The 21427-nt window shown below is 48.3% G+C and overlaps 1 protein-coding gene across 1 annotated transcript in view; it reads right to left on the bottom strand.

The window, feature by feature from the left end:
• Positions 1 to 21427, bottom strand: part of HS3ST3B1 (heparan sulfate-glucosamine 3-sulfotransferase 3B1) — a 29935-nt gene that overhangs the window by 7453 nt on the left and 1055 nt on the right. The window lies entirely within an intron of this gene.

Genomic DNA, 21427 nt, shown 5'->3' with positions numbered 1-21427 from the left:
ACGATGGCCTGGCAGGATGCAGCCCCTTGGGAGAAAGGAGTGGGGTCCAGCAGAAACCTGCTTTCAGCTCAGGTGGGCACAGATCACCCCAGGCAGCTTGTGACCACTGTGGAGCCTCTGTTTCCATGGAGGATTCTCAGGCACCATGGAGATGTGGGCAGCTCCTGCCAGCACTGCCTGACACAAGGTGAGAAAGGCAGAGGTGCAGCTACCACTGCTGTCCATACAGGAGAGCAAAGGGAGATGAGAGAGGGAACCAGGCTGTGGGAAACAGAAAGCTCAACTGAGCCCCAGGGCTGGATAGAGACACCACTGAGGGCCATAGTGGAAACTGTAGTAGAAAATACAGCATGAAAACCTTGGCAAGCCATCCCTCCTGCCTTCTGGCAACCTGGAGTTCAAAGACCTCTGGAGACAGCATCTGCATCCAAATCATCCTATTTCATAGTGACTATGAACTGTCTAATCCTTTCAAACCCACAAATACTTCTGGCCTTGAGAATATCCCACAGCAGAGAGTCCCAGCACCAAATCACTGCCTCTACCTGTCATTTGAACTCCATCCCCACTTCCCTGCTTGGGAAGGGACGAGGCACTTGCTTATTGAGCATGGAAGAAGGAAACGAGGATGAGGAGCACCAGCAGACTCCCAGCATCCTTGATTCCCCAGCCAGCCCAGCCAGAAAGCACTGCTGACTGGGGCAGAGCTGCCACAGCTGGGTCCCAGCAAGGGGAGGAAGCTGCTGCGTGAGCACAGCTATGAATTTTGCACAGCTATGAATTTTGCACAGCCAAAGAGCAAGCCCCTAACCCTGAGCTATTAACATGTCAAGAGGGGCAGAGGAAAAGCTTTTCCTTTAATGAACATTTCCTTGGTGAAGCCTGCACCCTTCGTAGGCGAAGTGATAGGCTTAGTCTAAAGATGGATTGGCCTACTTTACCTATTAACCACTTAAACTAATGTAATAAAGGCTCTCTTCATTCAAACAGCCCTAATCCCCAGCCCCACGCAGCTCTGAAGCCTGGAATAAGAAGGGATACTAAGATGAACTCAGCCAGGCTGTTGCTTGGAAAGGCACTGGGCAGGGCATTTTGTGGGGGGGGGTTAGGCGCAAACTTCTCCAATGTGAAAATCAGACCCAGAGTGAGATAAATTTACAAAGTGGGGATGACAGGTGGCCACATGGTAATCCAATCCTGAAGCCTAATGCCCTTTGTGGCAGCTTTTGTCCGCACAGAGGGGCTCCAGGCTAATCTGCCGCTACTTCTCAAGGAGGAACATGCCAGGGGGGTGAGAGGACCCCCACAACCTGTTGCTGCCTTATTTGCCACAGGTAGGACAGACCAGTGCAGGGCAGAGCACAGCTGTGGTGTCTGGTTTTATCCCTGGGGACGTCTGCTGGCCCCCCATGCACCTCCTGCCAGGGCCAGCCCCTGCTGGGATAAACCCTCTGCTGTGGCGGAGCCAGGGCAGGGCCAACCCGGGCTGACCCAGCTGCAGCCAGCACTGCCTGCCCTGGGCCCAGCCCAGGCTGCCCAGCCAAGGCCCAGCTCACTCAGGTGTGCTGCTGCCCAGCAGGAGCTCCAGAGCTGAGCCATGGGCTTGCCTTTCCGAGGAAGGTTTCATGCTGGGTAGATTCCTATCCAGCCCCTGGAGCCACCCAGCACCACTCTGGGAGATGCTCCCCCTGCTCCAACAAATTCAAGTAATGAGTCCCACAGGTAAGTCTTAAAACTGGGTTGTCCTGTGATGCAGCTGCAGCAATGGCACTTCCAGTCTCCAGCCTCTCTGCTCCACACCACCACACTTGCTCAATGCTCTGTGCTTCCTCAGTTTCCCTGGGCAAAGGGGATAAAACTCTCCTGGGGGAGATGCAGTGCACTCACAGCAGTCTCCACAGCAGCTCTGCCAGCAAATACAGCAAGAACCACTTTAGCACAGAATTTCTAGACTTTCCCCCCACAGCTGTTCCCTAGAAGCAAGGAAAACATGGGAAACGTGAGGAAAAGCAAGTCCAATTATTCAGGACATCAGCCACATTTATGCCAAATTCATGTCTGTAACCCACAAACTTTGCTTTGCAGCCCAACACTGCACACACAAAGCATCTGACCTATCTCTGACCAGTTTCTGCCCCATTCCTCACTAATGTTTCAAGAAGGCAAAAAGTGATTCCTTTTCAGAAAACCCAATTTTGACAATCTGATTTTTTTCATGGGAAAGTGCCCCCCAAACCCTCCCAAGAAACTGCATAAATTAGATTGAAAAGTTATGGTGAGAAGGTGAATAGAAATACAAATAGTAAACAACAAAGTTCTCCCATCCTAGGGGAAAACAGATTTTTTAGCCTGCAGAGTAATGACAGAGGGTTTGAAAATCCAAAATGACACCAAGCTAAAGTACAGCCAGTAACAGAACAACCCAGAACATGGTACAACTTAACGCACATGATGAATTTAAGATTTTTTCTGCATTTTAAATTTACAGGTTCAAAAGAAAACAGACCCAGCAGTGGTCTGTTCAGTCTTGGAACAGCTCTGAGGAACCAAGTGCAGAAGATGAGGGAGATTAAAGCTACATCCCCTCAGAAGCTGATTCTTTCCAGCATGCTGCATCTCCCTCTGCCTTGTCCCCACCCCAGGGGCAGTTCGGTACCCTGTTCCCATCTCAGCATGGGCCTGTTCAGCTTTGCTCGGGCCAGGATCCCACCAAAGCCAAAGGGCTCATTTCACACTGCAGTCTATCTGTCCATCTGTCACCTTAAGTGAAACATTTTTAAGGAGGGCTTTACTGCAACAGCCCATTCTCACTCTAGTTCCTGCTGCTTCTCTGCCTTTTCTCTCCTCCCCATATCAATAAATAAATTTAGGCAGAGCGAGTTAATTCCAATATCTTGGAAAAGAGCTGTAGACACTCAGGGAAGGATGGGGTGGTACCTCCATTGGTGGTAGCTTTGCCTTACAGCTCATCCCCTCTGCCAAGGTGATACCCAGTAGCTCCCAGTTTTGCAAGGCAGCATGTTGCTGTCAGAAAGCAGGAAAAATGTACAGTGCTGGCAAGAGCAGCCAGGGGCTGGATCAAAACCACACAGCTGTAGCACATACTGGCACCTGACCACGAGCAAGAGCTCAGATGCTCATCAATCAAAACACCAGCTCAGCTCCTGAGGCCACCACACTGGTCCCCTCCCGACCCTGTCAGGCCCCTTTGCCTCCATGGCTGATCACAAAACTGTTGGATGCCAGCAATGCTCCTTAAAAGCAAGGACCTAACCAGCTCTGGGAAAGGTTGTTAAAGTAATATTAAAAAAATAAATAATAAAATAAAATTAAAAAAAAAAAAAAAAAGAAAATAAAATAAATAAAATAAAATAAAATAAAATAAAATAAAATAAAATAAAATAAAATAAAATAAAATAAAATAAAATAAAATAAAATAAAATAGTTTTAATTGCACCACAAACCCTGCCACCAGCACACAGGTCAACTGGCTTGAAAATTACCTGCTTGGCATTGACTCTGCTTTCTGGTGACAGCAATGGGAAAGGACAAGGAGGGAGATGGAGGAAGAGGAAGAAGTAGAGAGAAGCAGTAGCAAATTCCTCTTTGGGGGTGTGAGTGCTTGCTGCTTTATTATTTGATACATCATCTTACAAAAAATTTTCCTTGGCTTCAGCTGCTGTTGCACCACAGACCTGTACAGTAGCAGGCAGTCTCTCCTTTTTTTATGACCAGTGGTAAGAGCAACATGTGTGCCTTTGTCTCAAGCAGGAGTCTGTTGTTTGGGTTGGCAAATTATACAACAATAAAAGGGAACGGCTGGGAACCAGCCTCGGCCTTTTTGAAATGGATGTAACTCTATCCAGCTCCGTTGAACACTCGCCACGATGATTACACAAACCAGATGATGGGAATTAATGAACTTTGGGGGTGAGGAAGGAGTAGGTGAAGAAGGAGGGAAAGGAGGAAAAAATACGTCGGCCTGAAATTAATGTTTTTCTCACTCTCCTTGCTCCCTGTCCCCAGATCTGCTAGGTGCCCTTCACTTTTTGGGGAATTTTGGGGATTAAAGAAGGGAGAGGACAGTAATTGTGTGTGAAGAGCACCCGTGATGAAGGTGCTCTGGGACTTCAATGGGACCAAAGAGCTGGTGGCCATGGGTGGCATCACCATGTGCCCCACAGCAACAGACTCTGGTGTGGCTGAGGAGCCTGATCTAAGCTCCTTTGATGCTGATGAAAAGCTCCATCAAAGGTCTGGGGAGTGGGGAGGTGCAGGGCAGTGGCAGATGGCCCTCTCGTCCCCACTGCACGTGGCACAGCCAGGACACACCAAACAGCTCTGGCAAATCAAAGCAAGAAGTGCCCCAAGGAGGGGGCAACACACCACAGCAAATATCATGGCTTAGGATATTTTTGGGGTTTAGGTTTGTTTGGTTTTTTTCCTAAATAAAATATTTTATTCACCTCTTCAAAAGTCACTGCCTCCAAATCAGACCTAGGAGCCACCACAGAGGCTTGACCCTCTCTATGCTGGGACATGAGGAGCTAACCCAGCACAGAGCTGAACAGACAGTTTGCAGCAGCACCTGCGCACCAACCTGGACAAAGCAGGGCCTGATCCATGGAGGGTTTGTGCCTCTGGGAACAGCGATGGGTACAACAAGCTCCACCAGCCTCTGCTGCAAAGGCAGCCTCCCACCCTGTGCCAGACAAAACACAGCTCTCACCCACATGCCTCCCCTACTGCATGAGATGAAATGGGTTAATTAGAAGCAGTCTCATAACCAAGATATGACATGCCATCCCTTGCAGGGCTGCTGCCTTCTATATCAAAGTGCCACATATGGTGTACCATATAGCTGCAACCTACAGAGCAGGAATAACTTAGATCAGCAGAAACACCTGGTGGGAGTCTTGTCTGCACAGAGCAGGCTTGTGCTTTGACCTGGAAGCACAATAGAGAAGCCCAGGTTGCACAAGGACTCCTGGGCCATTGATGGGTGATGTCACCATGGCTCCTGGGACATGCCTGTTCCTTGGCAAAGGCTGCAAGGGCACGAAGGTGGCCTTGGAGGTGGCTGATTGGAGCAATCCCCCTTCCTACCTGAGCTCAGGCTCCATGCAGGGCAGCCTCTGGGAGGGAGGGCTCAAGGAGCTGAGACCACCCTGGAAAGCGGAGACAAGGGCACCCTCCTTGCAGACACTGACATGAACGTGCCCACAGGGTGCAGTTCTCTCCTTGTGGCCCTCTCTCCTGTGGCCTGGGGATCTCCAGCCCTAGCCAGAGGAGGAAAAGGGCAGAGCAGGAATGGGGCAAGCAGCATGCTGTCCCCTACTGCTTTCTCAGCCTCCATCCAAATTCAACTCCAGAGGCCTTCTTTTGCTTGATGCACTTCATCCACCTAACAATCCTCAGCTGATCTCTCTTCCAACCCCTTGTCTAGGTGGTTGCCCCATTCCTGTAAGTGTTCAAGGCCACGTTGGATGGGGCCCTGAGAAATCTGGTCTAGTGGGTGGTGTCCCTGCAGGGGAATGACACAAGGGGATATTCAAGGTCCCTTCCAACCCAGGACATTCTACGATTTCTCCTGAACCTCTGCATGCACAGCCCATCCAAGGAAAAGCTCCTTGCTTTGCCCATTTTCACCAGCCCCTGCCCTCACACCATAGCCCCAGTCCTTGCACCATCTCACCAGTCCACCCCTCCCTCCATCTCCAGCCTAGTTGCACATCTGGCAAGCACCATACCTTCCCCAAGGAATCCCTCTGCCAGGCTGAGGATGCCCAGGCTACCTGGTCATTCCTCCAACAGAAATTCCTCCAGCTCTACAGAACAAACTCAGAATGTTGCCACTGCCACTGGGTAGGTCATGCACCAATTGAACACAGGCTGCAGGGATGTGGATTAGGAAGAGCTAAATTTCCATTTTTTTTTTTTACCTCTTGCCCAAATAACAATGTGAGATATTACAACTGCTAAGCAAGAACTTTCCCTCCTCCTTTGCTGGAGCCAGGCAAGATATTCATCAACATCCCCAGTTCATTACACAGGCCCTCCTCTTCTCTTTATGTAAACACGGAAGCCTCTTTCTACTCCCCACCATACTTAAAAGCTCTGAACTTCCACTAAATAATTATCTTCACCGGGGGGAGAGGAGCAGCACTTTACATATCAAAGGGCTGCTTTGGAGGGATTTACAATAATTTAAGATGAAATGGTAAATATTCTATTCACTCCAGTCCATCTCCAGTAATAATTATAATCCTATTAGCAAGGTCCCAAGAAAGTGATTTCATTATCAACTAGCGAGCATCTATGTGGATTTCTTGGAGGGGTGGGATGGGGGAGGCCATAGGCAAATAAAGAAGGAAAAGCAACAAAAGACGCAATTGCCAGCATCTCCCTTCCCCCAGCAGGATTTGGGCTCCATTGTCCCGATGCTTCAATAGTGCTTTGCTCTGAAAATAAGAGCTTTTGAGCGCGGTAAGGGGGTGGGGCTGAAATGAGCATCTTATCCCTTTGGGTCACCGCCGCTCCCCTTTCATGGCCGAGGGTCCCCCCTGGTGCCGCTCCGGCCACAAAGAGCTCCCGGTGCTGTTCCGGCAGCCCCGGGCAGGCGGCAGTGCCACCATTAAAAGCTAATTGCTGTTCATGGGTGAGTTCTTTAGAATATTGCCCAGCATCACCGGGCTGTGCTGCCACCGGTCAAGCCGTGTGAGATAACTCTAATCTGTCTCCATTTCCCTCAAAAAGGACAAAAAGACTGGTTTTGTTTAACAGCAGAGCAGGGAGAGGGAAGTTCTGTGAAACCCATGATTTAAGGGGGAAAAATCCCCTCAACTCAGCAGGAAATATGACTGAGCTAACTGACAAACTGGGACTAAAGCCCCTTTATCAGCAGATCGCAGCACCAACTGTCTACACCAAACGGTGTGCTTTATTCCTGCTCCATGTCAGCTCTTGATACACCCCGTTGGAGTGTTTAACTGGAATGTTTCCCTGCAGGAGTGCCTCAGTTGCACCGGTGTAATCCTCTTCCCTCTCTTCAGGCACCTGGAGGGCCCCAGTGTGAGTCCCCAGCCCTGCCCCAGGAGCAGCAGCTCAGCTCTGCTCGCTCTGGGAAATCAGAAACTGCTCCAGAGCTGCGCCACTTGCAGGCTTGAAACGAGCCAAGATCACTGTCACAGTGTGCGAGAGTTTATTGCAAAGCTGTAGAAACATTTTTCTCAATAAATTAAACAGACAACAGTCTGAAAGGGAGGAAAGAGGAAGAATTTTAGGCATCCAGAGAGATTTCAGTGCTTACAACTCATTCTTGGTAAAAAATAAATTCTCTGGACTGCCTCTGCCTCTTACTCTTTTGCAACCAGAAAGACCAGCAACTTCTCCTCCCTCCAGAATTTATAGCCTAGAGTTAACATTATGTGTACTAACCTCCTACTATGTAAAGATTTGATAGATCCACTTACAGACTCATTGCAAGACAAAGTTCTGCTCTTGAAGAGTGCTAGTTAAACACATCCTTGCACCAGAGACATGAATTCTTGAACCCAGCTTTACTTTAGTAGCACCAATCCTGCCCTCATGAGAAGCTGAAACCAGCCTCTGGACTGGGTAAGCACCTGCAAGCACAGAATGTTATGTCCAGAGAAAAGCCAGCAAAGTAAGAGAGTCAGGGTCTGGAGTTATTGGCTTAATTGTGGAGACAAAAAAGACAAAAACCCCACAGATCTTGCAAGGCGTTTGCTCGCTCAGAGTAGACCTGTGCAAAGGAAGCAAAGGAAGCCTGTCTTGGAAGAGGCTTAAAAGCAGATGAAGAAATCATAAGGGTGGGATATCCAAAACACATCCATGGCACCCAGGTGACAGGAAGGTCTCCTGCAGCAGAGGATGTGGGATTAAGACAGTCCACATGAACACAGAGACTAATCTCCGGGGTTTGGCTTCAACTCCATCAGGAGAATAACTGGGCTGTCCCCACAAGTCCCAGCCAAAGCCTACACCTCGCTGCCAGCTTTCTTGCCCTACAGCAGCCACTCAGACATGTCCAAGAGGCACCAATGCCCACTGCTCACACCACAGCTTCTTCCCTCTCACCCCTTCTCTGCCACCAAGGCTCAGGCACAAATCCCCGGTGTGGCAGGAGCACCAGCCAGTACTGGTGGTACATTCAGCCATCGAGTCCACAGCCCCAAACAGCTTCCACAGCCACCAATTTGCTCGCTTAATTGTAGCAACAGCACTAATCCTCTCAAAGACTTAAACCACCCGGAGTACTGCTCCTTACAGGTCTTCAAGACATCTCTCTTCCTCCTAGGTCTTGGGAAAATAATTTCTTGCAGTTAAGGGAGCAATATGATCAGGTTAAGCCCCAGAGGTGTGAGGATCTGGGATTTGGGGGAGGCAGAAGTGGCTACTGAGACACACAGAGCTGGCACTGCAGAAAGAGTACAGCCTATTGGCATTCTGCTGCTGTCCCAGGAGCACCAGGGGTTTCAGGAATTAGATGCCCAAACCAAGTGGCACCAGAACTCATCCAAGGGTCGAACCACCAACTGCTGCACATGGACCAGAACATCCTCCTGGCTCATTCCACCTGTGACACCAGAGCACCCTGAGGCTCCTGCCCCTGGCTAGGACACCTGCAGGTATTCCCAATCCAGGCAGCCCCCAGGAGGTTATCCCACCAGCCTCATCCCTGCAGTACCTCCTGTTCCAGACCCTGTTCCAGGGACTCCTTTCACTGCATGCTGGAGGTGGGGAGCCCAGCGAGCAGGGTACACCTCGGTCTGGACCCAGAGAGCACATCTGGTGCAATCAATGCAGGGGAGATGGTCACATCTCCTACCCCCCCATCATCTGTACAGCAGCAACACACTGCCACACTGCTTCTGTAGCCGTGCTGTAATAGGGAACTTTGCCAGTTTCCCAGAAAAGGAGCTGGCTCAACAGAAACAGCCTCTGGTTTGAGCCATTCTAGGGTGCAGGTCCATGCCAGTTATATGGATATAGATTTGTATGGCACACACTCATAAATCAACTTTCTGGTTAAGTAACCCTGTAGTGACCATGGCAGCAGCCTCTCTCCAGCCACCAAAAGGCAGTTGAATGTGAGTGGCTGACCCTGGTCCACCCCTGCTGACACTGAGAAACACCTGACAAATTTCTACCCAGGAGAGCACTACAAGGACATGAACTTCCCAGGCCTTGCCTCTCCTCTGGGGCACTGCCAAGCCACCACATTTCACCTGCTCCAACTCTGCTAGAAAGAGGGAAAAAAACTTCAACCCACACAGCAAAGAGCCAACTCCAAAAGGAAATACAAGTCAACAGCCACTCCAGCAAGATACAGTTAAGACCATGTTCCCCTAATGCAATGTTCATAAATCACAGCCCTGCTGAGAGGTCTTTTGTATTTTCCCCAACACAGAAACAAATGCCCTAATCTGTGTGCCTGCATGGGCAGGTAACGAGTTACACTGATAATGTTGCCTTTTGTAAAACACCTGCATGAGTGGCCCAGAATTTGCACAGGGAGGACTTTGTTTGCCACCTTGACACACATCTCTCCTAATTAAGCCCAGCCTTCCTGCTCTGGGTCTTTACAGACATGATTAGAGAAAAAAGCTTCCTGATAGACTCTGGAGACCTGAGTGATACCCCAGCTCTCACCCTTGGGATCATAACTCATGCTGGGGGAGTATCCCCCGTGATTTGTCTAACCTTGCAGTAAGACAAGCCAAAGTCAGGCTTGAAACACTGTGCTGAGTTAGAGCCCCAAAAAGGGACTGGGGGCAGTTCTGCTCCCGCTCCTCTTCCTCACCATGGACATAACAAAGCAGGGAGGGGGAGCAGGGACACTTTGTTCACCCAGCAGCACTCTTCTCTGTGCACTGACATGCTCTGGAACAACTTCCATATCACATCTGAACCAGAGACCACTAGCCCTTCCACAGCATTGGGAAGGGATCTCACAGGGTGGCCAGGGCCAGACCAGGCTTGAAACAAATCCTGAGACACATTTACATCTACAGTTTTATGAAAAAGCCATGCAGAATCTCCAGGAATTCACTTTCTGCACCAAAAGGGATCCAACAGGCATCCAGCACCACCTGAACAGCAAACACCTTCAAAACAACAGCACAGAAAACAGTCAGCTTTTCATTTTCATTATGAAGAAAGAAAGTTATGGGTTTTCCTGCCCTTTCTGATCATCTACATATGTTCACAGGCCAAGTAATGCCAACGAGGTTCTGTCAACCCTCAGCTGCACGACTCCACCTGCCTCTTCAGCAACACCCAAACCAGCCTTGGAACTGTGCAGCACTGAGGCTTCTCCTCAGCTGTGGGACAGGGAAGGGGGTGCCCCCGACCATCAGAGCACCTTTCCCATGGCCAGTAACAGCAGGGAAGAACAAACCCATCAGAGGAAAACCAGGAGGGTGCTCAACCAACCAAGCACGTCCTGTACTCACCAGCTGCTCACTACCCTTAGCATCTCATTGAGTGGGTCAAGAATTTAAAATTGGTTTAGACTTTATTCTCAGCTGAAACACCTAATTAACTTCTGAAAGTCTCATGCTTCCTTCTCAGAAGGGAAGGGTGGCACCAACCCCAACCATCACTAATCTGGGCACTGGCCAGGTCAGTGTGACCCTCATTGGGATGAGCTAAGTTTGCCACCCACTGGAACAAAAGGCCTGGCAAATTAATACACCGGTGATCCTCTCAGTACTGATCCCTAAATGCATTTTAGCACAAATGGGATTGTCACCTCAACTCATTTGTTAATGGATTTGTGATTTGCTCTCATAAAGAAGTAGTGCTGAAAATCAAGATCTCTCTGTGGCAAACAGACCAGGGCAGTGAGACATCTGTCCAAAATAAGATTTATTCCACCAACATCTCTAGTCAGGCCAGGATGAACTTCCTGACTCTCCCCTCCCTTTGACATCTCACATCAAGAATCCAAGAGAGAAAATACAATTAATTTCCAGGACTAAAATCCAGCATGCCCATTGAGGCAATCAGGCTGCAGGTTTGTGGTGCCACCAGATCCCTGTGTCCCCAACGACACTGCAGGACTCGGGGTAAAACAGAAGGAACCAAACCAGCCTTGGGAAGGAGAGAAATTCCCAGTGAAGGAGGGAGACAGGTGCCAATTAGGGAAACATGAAGGAGCAGGTCTGTCTGCAGACTGCCTTTCTGCCCAGTCATTACCTGGGATCTTGGCGTGGTCATAAACAGTCAATGACACCCAGCCAAGAGCTCTTTAAAGAGCAGGCTCAGCTGGTGGAGATTCTCTGCTGCAAGTACAACAGATGCAAAGCACTGCTTCTCATTAAAAAGGTATTCACATAATTAGAGACTTCACATGGCCATACCAATGATTTGATCTAGTCCATAGCACTCAGGCACTATTTAAGAGGGCCTGCTTGCCATTTCTGATGGCTTGGGTTGTCCTTGTGTGTAACCCTGCCATCTCCTCACACCTCATGCACTGCCATGGCAGGTCCATGGCTATGGTGACAACCAGGAAGGACTTCACGAGTAAAACTACACGTGCCAAAGCCCTTGAGCAACCTCCAGCATCCCTCTCTGCTTTCATTCAGAGCCAATTTCCTTCCAGAGCCAGCCATGGGGCTGAATTATCCACAGGTCCTTCAAGCCCTTGTACATAAAGAGCACCGTGGACCAGTCTGCCAAGGCCTTAGAGCACAACCCAAGTGAAATGACTTTTCCCTGAACACTGAGGACTCTGAATGACAGCTATTATTATTCAGATGAAACCAAGTGTCAGATTAACAAATCAATGGGCATAAGAGATATAAAATGGGTGACTATTGAAGCTTTTCAAATACCCAAACATATGGATGAAGCAAATGTGAATTGTAATTGACTCACCCACACCTTTGATCTCTACACCCTTGGGTTCTTAAAGAGACAGCACAACCCCCTCTGACCCGGCTGAACTGCTCTGGGATTCCATTGTGAGCCTCACAAAGTCCTTTCTCTCTGCCTCCATCTCCAGGATGTAGATGCAGCCTGGTGCTTGAAAAGTGAGAGAAGTGAGCCCTGCCTTGGAGTGCTGGGGAGCTGGAGATGAACTACACTACCAAAACACAGCCTCTCACGTGGAGCCCATCACCCCGAGCATCTCCTCCACCAGTCCTCACCCTGGTGGTGGCCCTCAGTCACCTAGACGTGCATCAGGAAATGTCCTAGGAAGCCGCAGAAGAGGGTCCAGAGCAAACATGGGCAGCGACAATGCTCACTGCCCCACTCCTGGAGCCAGACGTGGGGTGTCTTTGGTGTTCAAGGATTTGCCTGTGCAAAACCAAGGGCCAGACTTTGCTGATGGGTTCAGGGCATGTATATGCCCCTGCTGTAAAACCTGGGCTGGTCTGGAAGAGCTGGAAGCTGCTCTGCCCTTCTCCAACTACCTTAACAGCACATAATCACTAATGTTTAAGAAATCTGATTTTTAATTTTCACTAAGATGTTTCTGCAGATACATTGAAAATAACAAAGAGCTTAAAAAATGTTATCCCTAAATTTTTATATTTGGATTTTGGAGAGAGCTTCAACCAGTTTTATATCAATATGTGAGAAAATGAATAAAAGAGCATTACCAATTTTGATACCATACAAGCCTCAGCTCCCCAGGAGTTACAAGACAAGCAATTGTTTGGGTTTAGCTTCAAGACTCATTACAAACTTAAGTTTTCATAGTTCTTCCAGGAAACCTAGCCCGTCTTATTCTTCCCCTCCATTCTGCAAATGCCACACAAATATGCCTTTGGGGAGGTTTTGAACCCCACACTGTAGCTTCCCCATGTTCCCCATGTTGGGAACAAGCTGTCCAGCTTAGCTCTTGCTATACTGAGTCTCAAAGCAAGAGGAGCTTTGGAACTCCTGTTACTGAAGGCAAATGCCAGCAGCTATTCCCAGCTCGGGGCTCTTCCCCATCAGGCACTGCCACTGAGTGAAGGGATTCCCTCTGGGAAGGCAGACTTGGTGTGTGCCCTGTCCCCCGGCACCAGCAGTGGGTTTGATGGGGGAGCTGGGTGGGGCAGAGCAGGCATTGCTCTGCCCCCATTTCTGGGCTCTGACCCAGCTGTGCAGCTGCTTAACCCAACTGGTGAGCGCTGCTGGAACAGCCGAGCCTGCGACAACTGCAGGGCTCACCCGCAGAGGAGCCCCGCAAGAGGAAGACTGTGGGGAGGAAGGCGGAGAAGAGGAAACCCACGGGCTCTCAAGCTACTTTAGGACCACATGAGCTTTCTGTTTATATATAGCCCAATTAATTATTACACTGCATTGAGCAGTTTGACCTTGGAATCGTCTCCAGGGGGAGGCAGCAGGGGCAGTGCAGCCAGGGCAGCTGGCCAAGGCTCCGGTGTGTGCTGGTGGCTCCTCTGCAACTACCGGGGCACACAGCAGCTCCCGGCCCCTCTGGGCTTGCAGCAAAGCCAGGCTGAAACCCTAACCGGCTATTCCACTTCTGCTTTGGCAAGGCTGATATCTCCTCTCAAGGCTTCCTTCCCTGCTCAACACCCTGTATTAGCTATTCCTTCTGCTTTTCCAAATGCCAGGCAGACAGCCCAAGGCTCATTAGTTACCAGACCAGCTCAAGAGGAAAATTAAAAGGGGAGGAAAAAAAGGTGTTACAAGCTTTGTGTTAAGTTGCAGCAAGTCAGTGCACTGCAGGGAAAGGGAAAATGGGCTTTGCTAAGCATGCCCTCAACAAGGGGCAATGCCCAGGCTGCCTGGCTTTTTGTAGCTCACTTTGGCTGGTCCAGCCATAGTAAAATCAGAGCAGAGCCCAGGGATGCTCAGAGCCACCCAGACATCTACCACTGCCCTGCTGGTCACAGGTGAGACCTTCATGAGCTTTCCCCATTCCAACCCACTTGTGGAAGCTGGAAGCCCCTAGCACTCGGGACACTGGCTCTGATCCAGCACAATTCACTGAACGTGGCACCAGAGGTGTGTGCAGGGGCTCAGAGCAGAGGCACAGCACCTCAGTGGCAGGCAGCACCTTTGTTCCCACACACAGAGACACGGGGCACAGCACAGTCACGGGGTCCCTCTGCAATTCATGTTTAGCAACTGCATTCATGGCCCTGTGTACAAACAGCTGAGGACCATGTACAGCCACTCCGGGACCGAAGGGCTGGGACACACCTCCTGTTTACTCCAACACCTCCTGATTTCCTTCCAAGTCTAATACATCTTTAGAAAAACAAACGGAAGGCATGCCAAAGCTGCAGGCCTTGCCAGTTTTGTTTTTTTTTAATATTTCATAGCTCAGTGAAGAAGCAAAGCACTTTATTAGGAAGACGGTGGGGTTTCATCCTCCCCCTAGTGACACGAGGATCCATGCTCTGAGCCTGCTCAGCCTCTGGACCCCATTCCAAATCAAAAATACTACTGGAGCGTAACCCCAGCACAATTGTCCTTTCACTAAATGAGCACTTTTCCAAAGATTTCCTACGCCTCCCTGTGCATTCACCCACACTTGAAGTTTAAGTTTTCAAGTTGCAAGACTTTCAAGCTTTAACGCAAGTTTGCATTTGATAATCAAAAGAGGCTGAAACCTTGGGGCTTTAATATAAAGCTTGTCAAGATGCTTTATTGAGGTTCATAATTGTAACAGATTTTGGTTTCTGTGGGGTCATTTTCTGCACAGAGGCATGGATACACCCGAAGGGTTTGGTCTTGGAGCCCATCCCTAGGCAGAGTTCTGGACTGCATTGGACAGAGTCATGTCTGGGAACCTGGTTCAGTCTCTGTCACCACATGCTGCTGAAGACTCGTCTCCTCCTCAGAGTCAACTTCCCATGTGAAAAAGTGTATTTTTACAGGGAATTAGTGTAGCAGAATGCAGTCATACTCAGTACTGTTGGACCATGTTTGTGGCAATGCAGGATTTGGCCTTGTGTTCACTTTTAGGAAGGATCTGTCAAATGCACACATCCAGCTATAATGTTGTACATTGGCATATAAAACCAAAGCCTGGGCACAATAATTCTCCCTCTCTTGTGGAAGAGCTGCCTGCTGCATTGACAGGAATGCAAAGTCTGTGTCAGTTCCAGGGAAAGGTTACAACTGCTTACTTTTATTACAAACCAGCCACTTTGGTGTATTCGTAGAAATCCCTTGTACCAGCAGAGAAGACTGGCCAAATTGCAGCTCTGACCTACGGAATTTTATCAGCACAACACTCACAATAAGACCAGGACTAGGGAGGATGACACCCACCAGCATAGGGATAGCAAAGACTCCCTGTGTGACACCTCACAAGCCACATCGAGGGCAGGGCAGAGCCAGCTGCTCTGCATCCCAGACAGGCTGCAAATGAAACTCTGGGTCAGACCTGCTGCCAAACAGAGCCATGACTCCCTTGGTGCCAGGGCTAGGTCACACCATCCCTCTATAGAGATGTTCTTACTCCCTCCCTTTTCTGTATGGAGGGAAGAAAACAAAACTGCTGCAGAAGCAGGCTGGTTCCAGGGTGTTTCCAAGGAGGTTAACACAGATGTAAAGCATTGAGCAGAACCTGGAATTATTTTTCTCTAAATAAAGTTTCTCTAGCCACCACGTGGCAGGACACTGCCATGCTCACATATCTTGACAGAAAGATTTTAAAAATGGAATTATTCATTTACCAGAAATCAGTGTGAGATCTGCCAGCAGCACCTGCACACCTATTTTTCTCTAACATTCCCACCAATATCACCTAAAGTCCCAAACACCAAAGTTTCTGGTTTTGTCTGAATGATTCCTGAGGCCACAGGGCCAGGAAGAAAGGTTAGGCAGCCAAGCAAGCCAGCTCCCCAAAGTCCCTCCTCATCTCTGGACCTTCCCAGTACAGGGGCACCACATGCTAAATCATCATCACTGAGTTAATTTCCTCCTCCTTCATGGCTATTCCTAGGAGGAAAACCACCACAGAGGATACTCAAAGCCAGCATGGCACCAGGAGAGATTGTCCCCACTGGATCACTGTTATGAATGGACTCAGGTACACCGCACATCCCAGCCAAGCAGACCCTGCTCTCCCCAGGTGGAGACAGAGGGACTGTGCTCTTCCGTTTCTTCCCCTCATCTGACCCATGGCACAATGTGATGCCCTTTCCCACTTGTCTCTGCACTCTTTCTCACCACCTTCAGACTGGGAGCAACTCCTTGAAGGCAAAGTTACACCACCACAAATGCCTGTCCTGAATTCACCCCTCCTTTCCTCTGAGCCTGCTGATAATCAATATGTTTTGTCACAGGACCCCTTGTTTCCATTAAGAAATCTAAGATAAGGTCCATTGCCTCCATTGCCTTCTGGCTGCTGCTGGGCTGAGTACCTTTAAAAAGTACATGGTATTTCTGGAAAGCTAATTAAACATACAGCAAGCTGCTGAAAGACTTGGAATTGCAATGGTTAGGGCAAGCCCCAGTACAGTCATCAGCAGCAAGTCAGGACCCAGCACAGCACTTAGTCATTTCCCACAAACCAAGGAAGAAGCCTCTCCAGCCTGTCCTCATGCACCACATGGTGACAACAGGTAGTAGCTGATAGTCCCTGACCCACTAATTACACCACTGAGACAACATGCCCCACTATTTGTTGTTCTTTGAACCCATATGTTACCCATCCCACATGGCCCTGGCCCATTCATTATCACCTGAACCCATCGGTCACCCATGGCCACACCACCAGGAGACATGAATCCTGTGCTGAATGGTCACTAAATTAGACTTCTTCCTAATTAAATAGCCCCTAACCCAAGCTCAAGTGAACAGAGCACCAGCAAGAGACGCCTGAATTCAGAACATTCTTATCATCAGCAGACTGGAAATCCAGCTCCAAAGAACAGTAGTTCAGGTAGAGTTTCTACAGCCGCTGCATGCAGGCCTTGCTGGATGCTTTTTAAAAACAAAGACTTGCCTGGAAGTGCCTTGAGCCATCCAACGCTCGGGGTGTGTAACAGACACCTGCCATGGCCCAGTTGAAAAGAAAATGTAATAAATCCCAAACTCTGAGCTGAGCCCGTGGGTTTTCATTCCCATCATTTTCATGCCAAGGAGCACAATGCTCCCGGCAGGCCACGGGGTCCTGCGCTAACACGATTAGCCAGGCAGATCCACCATCCGCATCCGTCACCCCCAACGCTTGGTCAACTTTGAAAAGTTCAGCAGCTCAACAGGTGAGGCCATGAAACCCGATCACAACAGACAATGTCATCCCCCCAGCGTCGTGCTGGGAAGAACTTGTCACGTGCGTCATATCGGGCAACATGCTTGAAACAGAGCAGTGCACTGAAACCCCAGCAACACGAATAATCTTTGCCATCTGTTTGAACAACTCAACCCTCCTCAGATCTAAAGGAATGATCCCATGCAAACACAAGGGCCTTGCTGACTGACTATAGCAGTCCAGCCCTTCTTTTGGGGGCCATTTTCCTCCCAGCGTTGCACGGCAGCTCAGGACACATCATGGGGAGCCGCTGCAGTGGCCAAGGGGGCACTGAACTCCATGCACATTCCGAGGGGCCACTAAAAGTCCCTGCTTGCTTAAGCACAACACAATGCAAGGTAAATAGTTGAGTTTTAATTTTTTTTTCACATCAAGAAAATAAAATCTCAATACCAAAATTGTTTGGCAAAACCTTCCCAGAGAACACAACTGTCCTTTAGGAGATGCTTGTTCTGACTCAGCACAACTCATAGGAATGCAGTGGAGGAACCAGTCTTTGCTCAGATGCAGTCATTTGCACCCAAAGCCCAGTTGGGACTATCAGGACTGTCCCCAAACTTCCTGGGGCCAATAAACCGTGTGACACTCAGTGGAAACCAACCACGGTTCTGTCTGTGCTGCTGGATCCATGCATCACTGGGAAGGCAATTAAGCAGCAGGTATTAAACCTTCATTAAAGCAGAGATTATAGATCATGGCCAAAGACAGGGGCAAAATCCTGCCTTGCTCAAGATTTGGTTCATCAGGGCTTTCACCCCAAACTTTTAACCTTATTCTTCTTTGCTCACAGCCTGGCCAATTGCAAGCACCAGCTTGTACCCCCACACATTCCTTGGGGGAAAAAAAAAGCAGGCTCATGGGAAAAAATATAAATAAGGAAGTTTCTCACAATTCAGGAATTGCTTTCAAGCAGCACCTTGCACCCTAAAGTCCAAACAATTTCAGAGTCTAAGAAATGCATATTTGAAACAGTTTATCACACACCACCAGACCACAGGGCCTGATCCTGCTGATCCAAATCACCCAGTAGCAGCAAGGACAATGAATTAAGGCAACCTAGCAGTAGTGGGAAGACAAAGCACCAGCATTTTAAGAATTTTCCATAAGAGAAAAGAAGAAAAAAGGACAAGAGGTCTCCCTGGTGCCCTGCTAGAAGCAGAGGAGCGCTGCCTGGTCCTGCTATCGCAGTTACAGCCGGCACAGCCGCGGCAGAGGTTCCTAGCAGAGAGCTACAGACCTGAAATATAAATCAGTGATGCTGAGTAGGGCTGACAACACCCAGCCCAAGGCAGGAGGGACTGGGCATTACAGCCCATGGGCCTGAAAATAATAACAAAAAAAGAAAAAAACCAAAACATGTAACACTAATGACAATCATTTTTTCTTACAATATTTAGAGGACAACAGGCTTTCAAGTCCATAGGACACTTCAAAATGCATCATTGTTGAATCAAATGAAGAAAATCATAAAAGAAATTCAACAACTGATTTTCTAGGCTTGGAAGAAACACTTCCACCAAGCTCTACTGTAAACCCCAAAGAAAGTAATGACATCGCTGAGGCTGCTCAGCCAGACACATGCACACAGGCTGTGGAGCTGAACTCCCTACTGCCACAAAGAGGGAACTTCTCTACTATCCAAAAATTCAAGGCACTTCATAAAATTAGTTTGCAATAGTGGCTGGATCCCATTCCTGCCCTGTCACAATACATATTTTCACTAGAAGCAGTTAACATGCTGTATTCATTATGGGGGAGGCGGGGGGGGGGGGGGGGGGAGAAAACCTTGCAATGTGCATACAGAAGTTATTTCCACCAATTTTTAGTTATCTCACTATTGAAAAAAAACCATTTAATTTGTCCTGTTTCCCCCCTGCTTTTCAGGAACGATACTCAGCACCACTTGATGGTGTTCTGCATTCCAGACTATGGAAACAAACCAACAGATTTCATTTCACTTGACAGAAAATGGAGCAAGGAACAAGTTTGTGTTTCCTCTTTCTAAAGTTATTTTCAATAGATGAAAACTTCAGGCAGAAACAAGTAGTTAAACAGGATTAATCACAATCACTTCCAAAAATAAGAATTTATCAAGCCAAACAAGTAAATCTCATGCCCCTCCGTCTTGAAAATCTGAAAAATATTTTGGATGGCAGGAACAACTTAAACAAAAACTCCTAACAAACATAAACAGATTTAGTCAATTAACTAAAATACACTTCAAATGAGACATGGGTCAAAAATTCTATCTTCATCTTTTCAAAGTCAGGCAATTGGACTTGCACTACACTCTGAGCGCTGAGGACACAGTAACTCCCCCAGTTCCAAAGCTGAGTAGATTTGAGCAAAAGCATCTGAAAAATAAAGACAAGGCTTGCCCAGCTCACTGCACGGTGCTGACACCACACACCTTCTACAGCATCTTTAATCCAACTGTATTGAAACACTAACAAGAAGATACAAACACATCTCCTTATTGATACTAAGATAATAAATAAAAGCCTCATTAGGTCTGGGAGAAATAAACGTGTTCTTGAGGAGCGCTGGGAAGCCAAGATTCACTAAAGTCAGCAAGAGCTTGAAGTTACTACTCTATAGGATCTGACTTCTAATGACTAAATTTATAGGAACAAACTTCTGTATCTAATTCTAATTAAGTTAGAAATAATGTACAATATATAACAACTTGTCTGCTGGTTTTCCATCCTCTCCCAAGTATTTTGCATTAATTAGCTCCCCCCCAGTTGACCCAGGCCCCAGTCCCACAGACAGCCAGACACACTCCCATCTTCGGGGTAAATCACACACAACTGATTTCAAGACTTCCAGCACCTCTTGCTGCTTGAGAGCATCACCATTCAGACCTCAACATTTGTCAGATCTCGGCTAAAACAGCCCCTTTGCAAAGATACTAATGAAAAAACACAGTATATTTGCAGGGATAGGGCCCACGCTGCTTAAAATTCAGCAGCTGATAAGGTGAAGCTTTAAGAAGTTAAACACAATACCTGTTCTCCAAATTTAAAAATAATGTATATCCTTTAAATATTGGCTTTCACCCACTACATCTGGGATAACAGATGAACTCAATCATAAAGATTATTCTCTCCTTCTCCCCTTCCACCTCCTACTTGTAAAAGATTAATCAACCATTTTATGGTCTAATTTAGGTGCCTAATTAAAAACAGAGTTCAACACATACAACACCATTTTGCTGATAAATCCTGACAGGTTTTCTGCTCTGTTATATGCAAGTTCTCCTTCAAAATGGGAGATTTTTAAACTCAGCTGAATTTACAAATGTTTCATTTGGGCTGCTGTGGGACGACACGCCACAGCCTCCACCGAGATGACAGAATTTCCTAAAAGGAAACGGCTTTCAAATACTTCCTCCTCATTAGATCTTATCCTTCACTCATTTCACTAACTGCTGGGAGATGGCAACATTAAAAAAAAAGAGACATAAACGTAAGCGGACTTGTCGGGTGGGAGTTTCAAGACTACAAAGAGGTTACAATTCGGAACTTCACAGCTCCCATTTAGCTTCAAAGTTTCCATCTCGGCTTCTTTAGCATTCCTGTAAACACTCAGTAGAAAGACGTATTCAAAACACCCCGATAAAGAAACTTCAGTCGGAAAAGGGTGAGAAAGGCACGGAAACGGGGTAGCCCCTCGATCGGTGTCCGATCGCGCTTCTGCTCCGCAGCCACCGCCGCCCTCTCCGCCAGCCCACCCGCACACAGACACCCTGGTCCGGGCTGCTCCTCGCAAAACCACTTACAATTACATCCATCCTTACAGGCTGCAAGCCACAGATTTATAATTTTCTCCCAGTGCAAAGGGTTCATCCCGTTGCCGACTCGCCCGGTACCCGCTGATCCCCACACCGCTCCCGCAGCGCAGCGCCGGGCTGGCGATCGCGACCTCGGGCGATCCATCAGCTCCACAGATGATTACGGGAAGGAGAAAGCGAACGGAGACTGAATGCAGGCAGCGAGTGAGGAAGCTTTACCTGGAACGTGGAGCTGCCGCCTGCCAGTCCCAGCCAGCGCTCCCGGAACGGGTCAAATCCCCTCCAAACGTGCAAAAAAATTCCCAAATGACTAAATCCTCCCCACCTCGCCTCCCCGACACAAAAAATGGAAAAAGAGAAAACGGGTCAAGCCCCAC

This window comes from Zonotrichia leucophrys, chromosome 18 (genome assembly GCF_028769735.1).
Source record: "Zonotrichia leucophrys gambelii isolate GWCS_2022_RI chromosome 18, RI_Zleu_2.0, whole genome shotgun sequence".
NCBI classification, from domain to species: Eukaryota; Metazoa; Chordata; class Aves; order Passeriformes; family Passerellidae; genus Zonotrichia; species Zonotrichia leucophrys.
The sequence above is the reverse complement of the archived record's forward strand: the minus strand, read 5'-3'. Positions and strand labels throughout refer to the sequence as shown.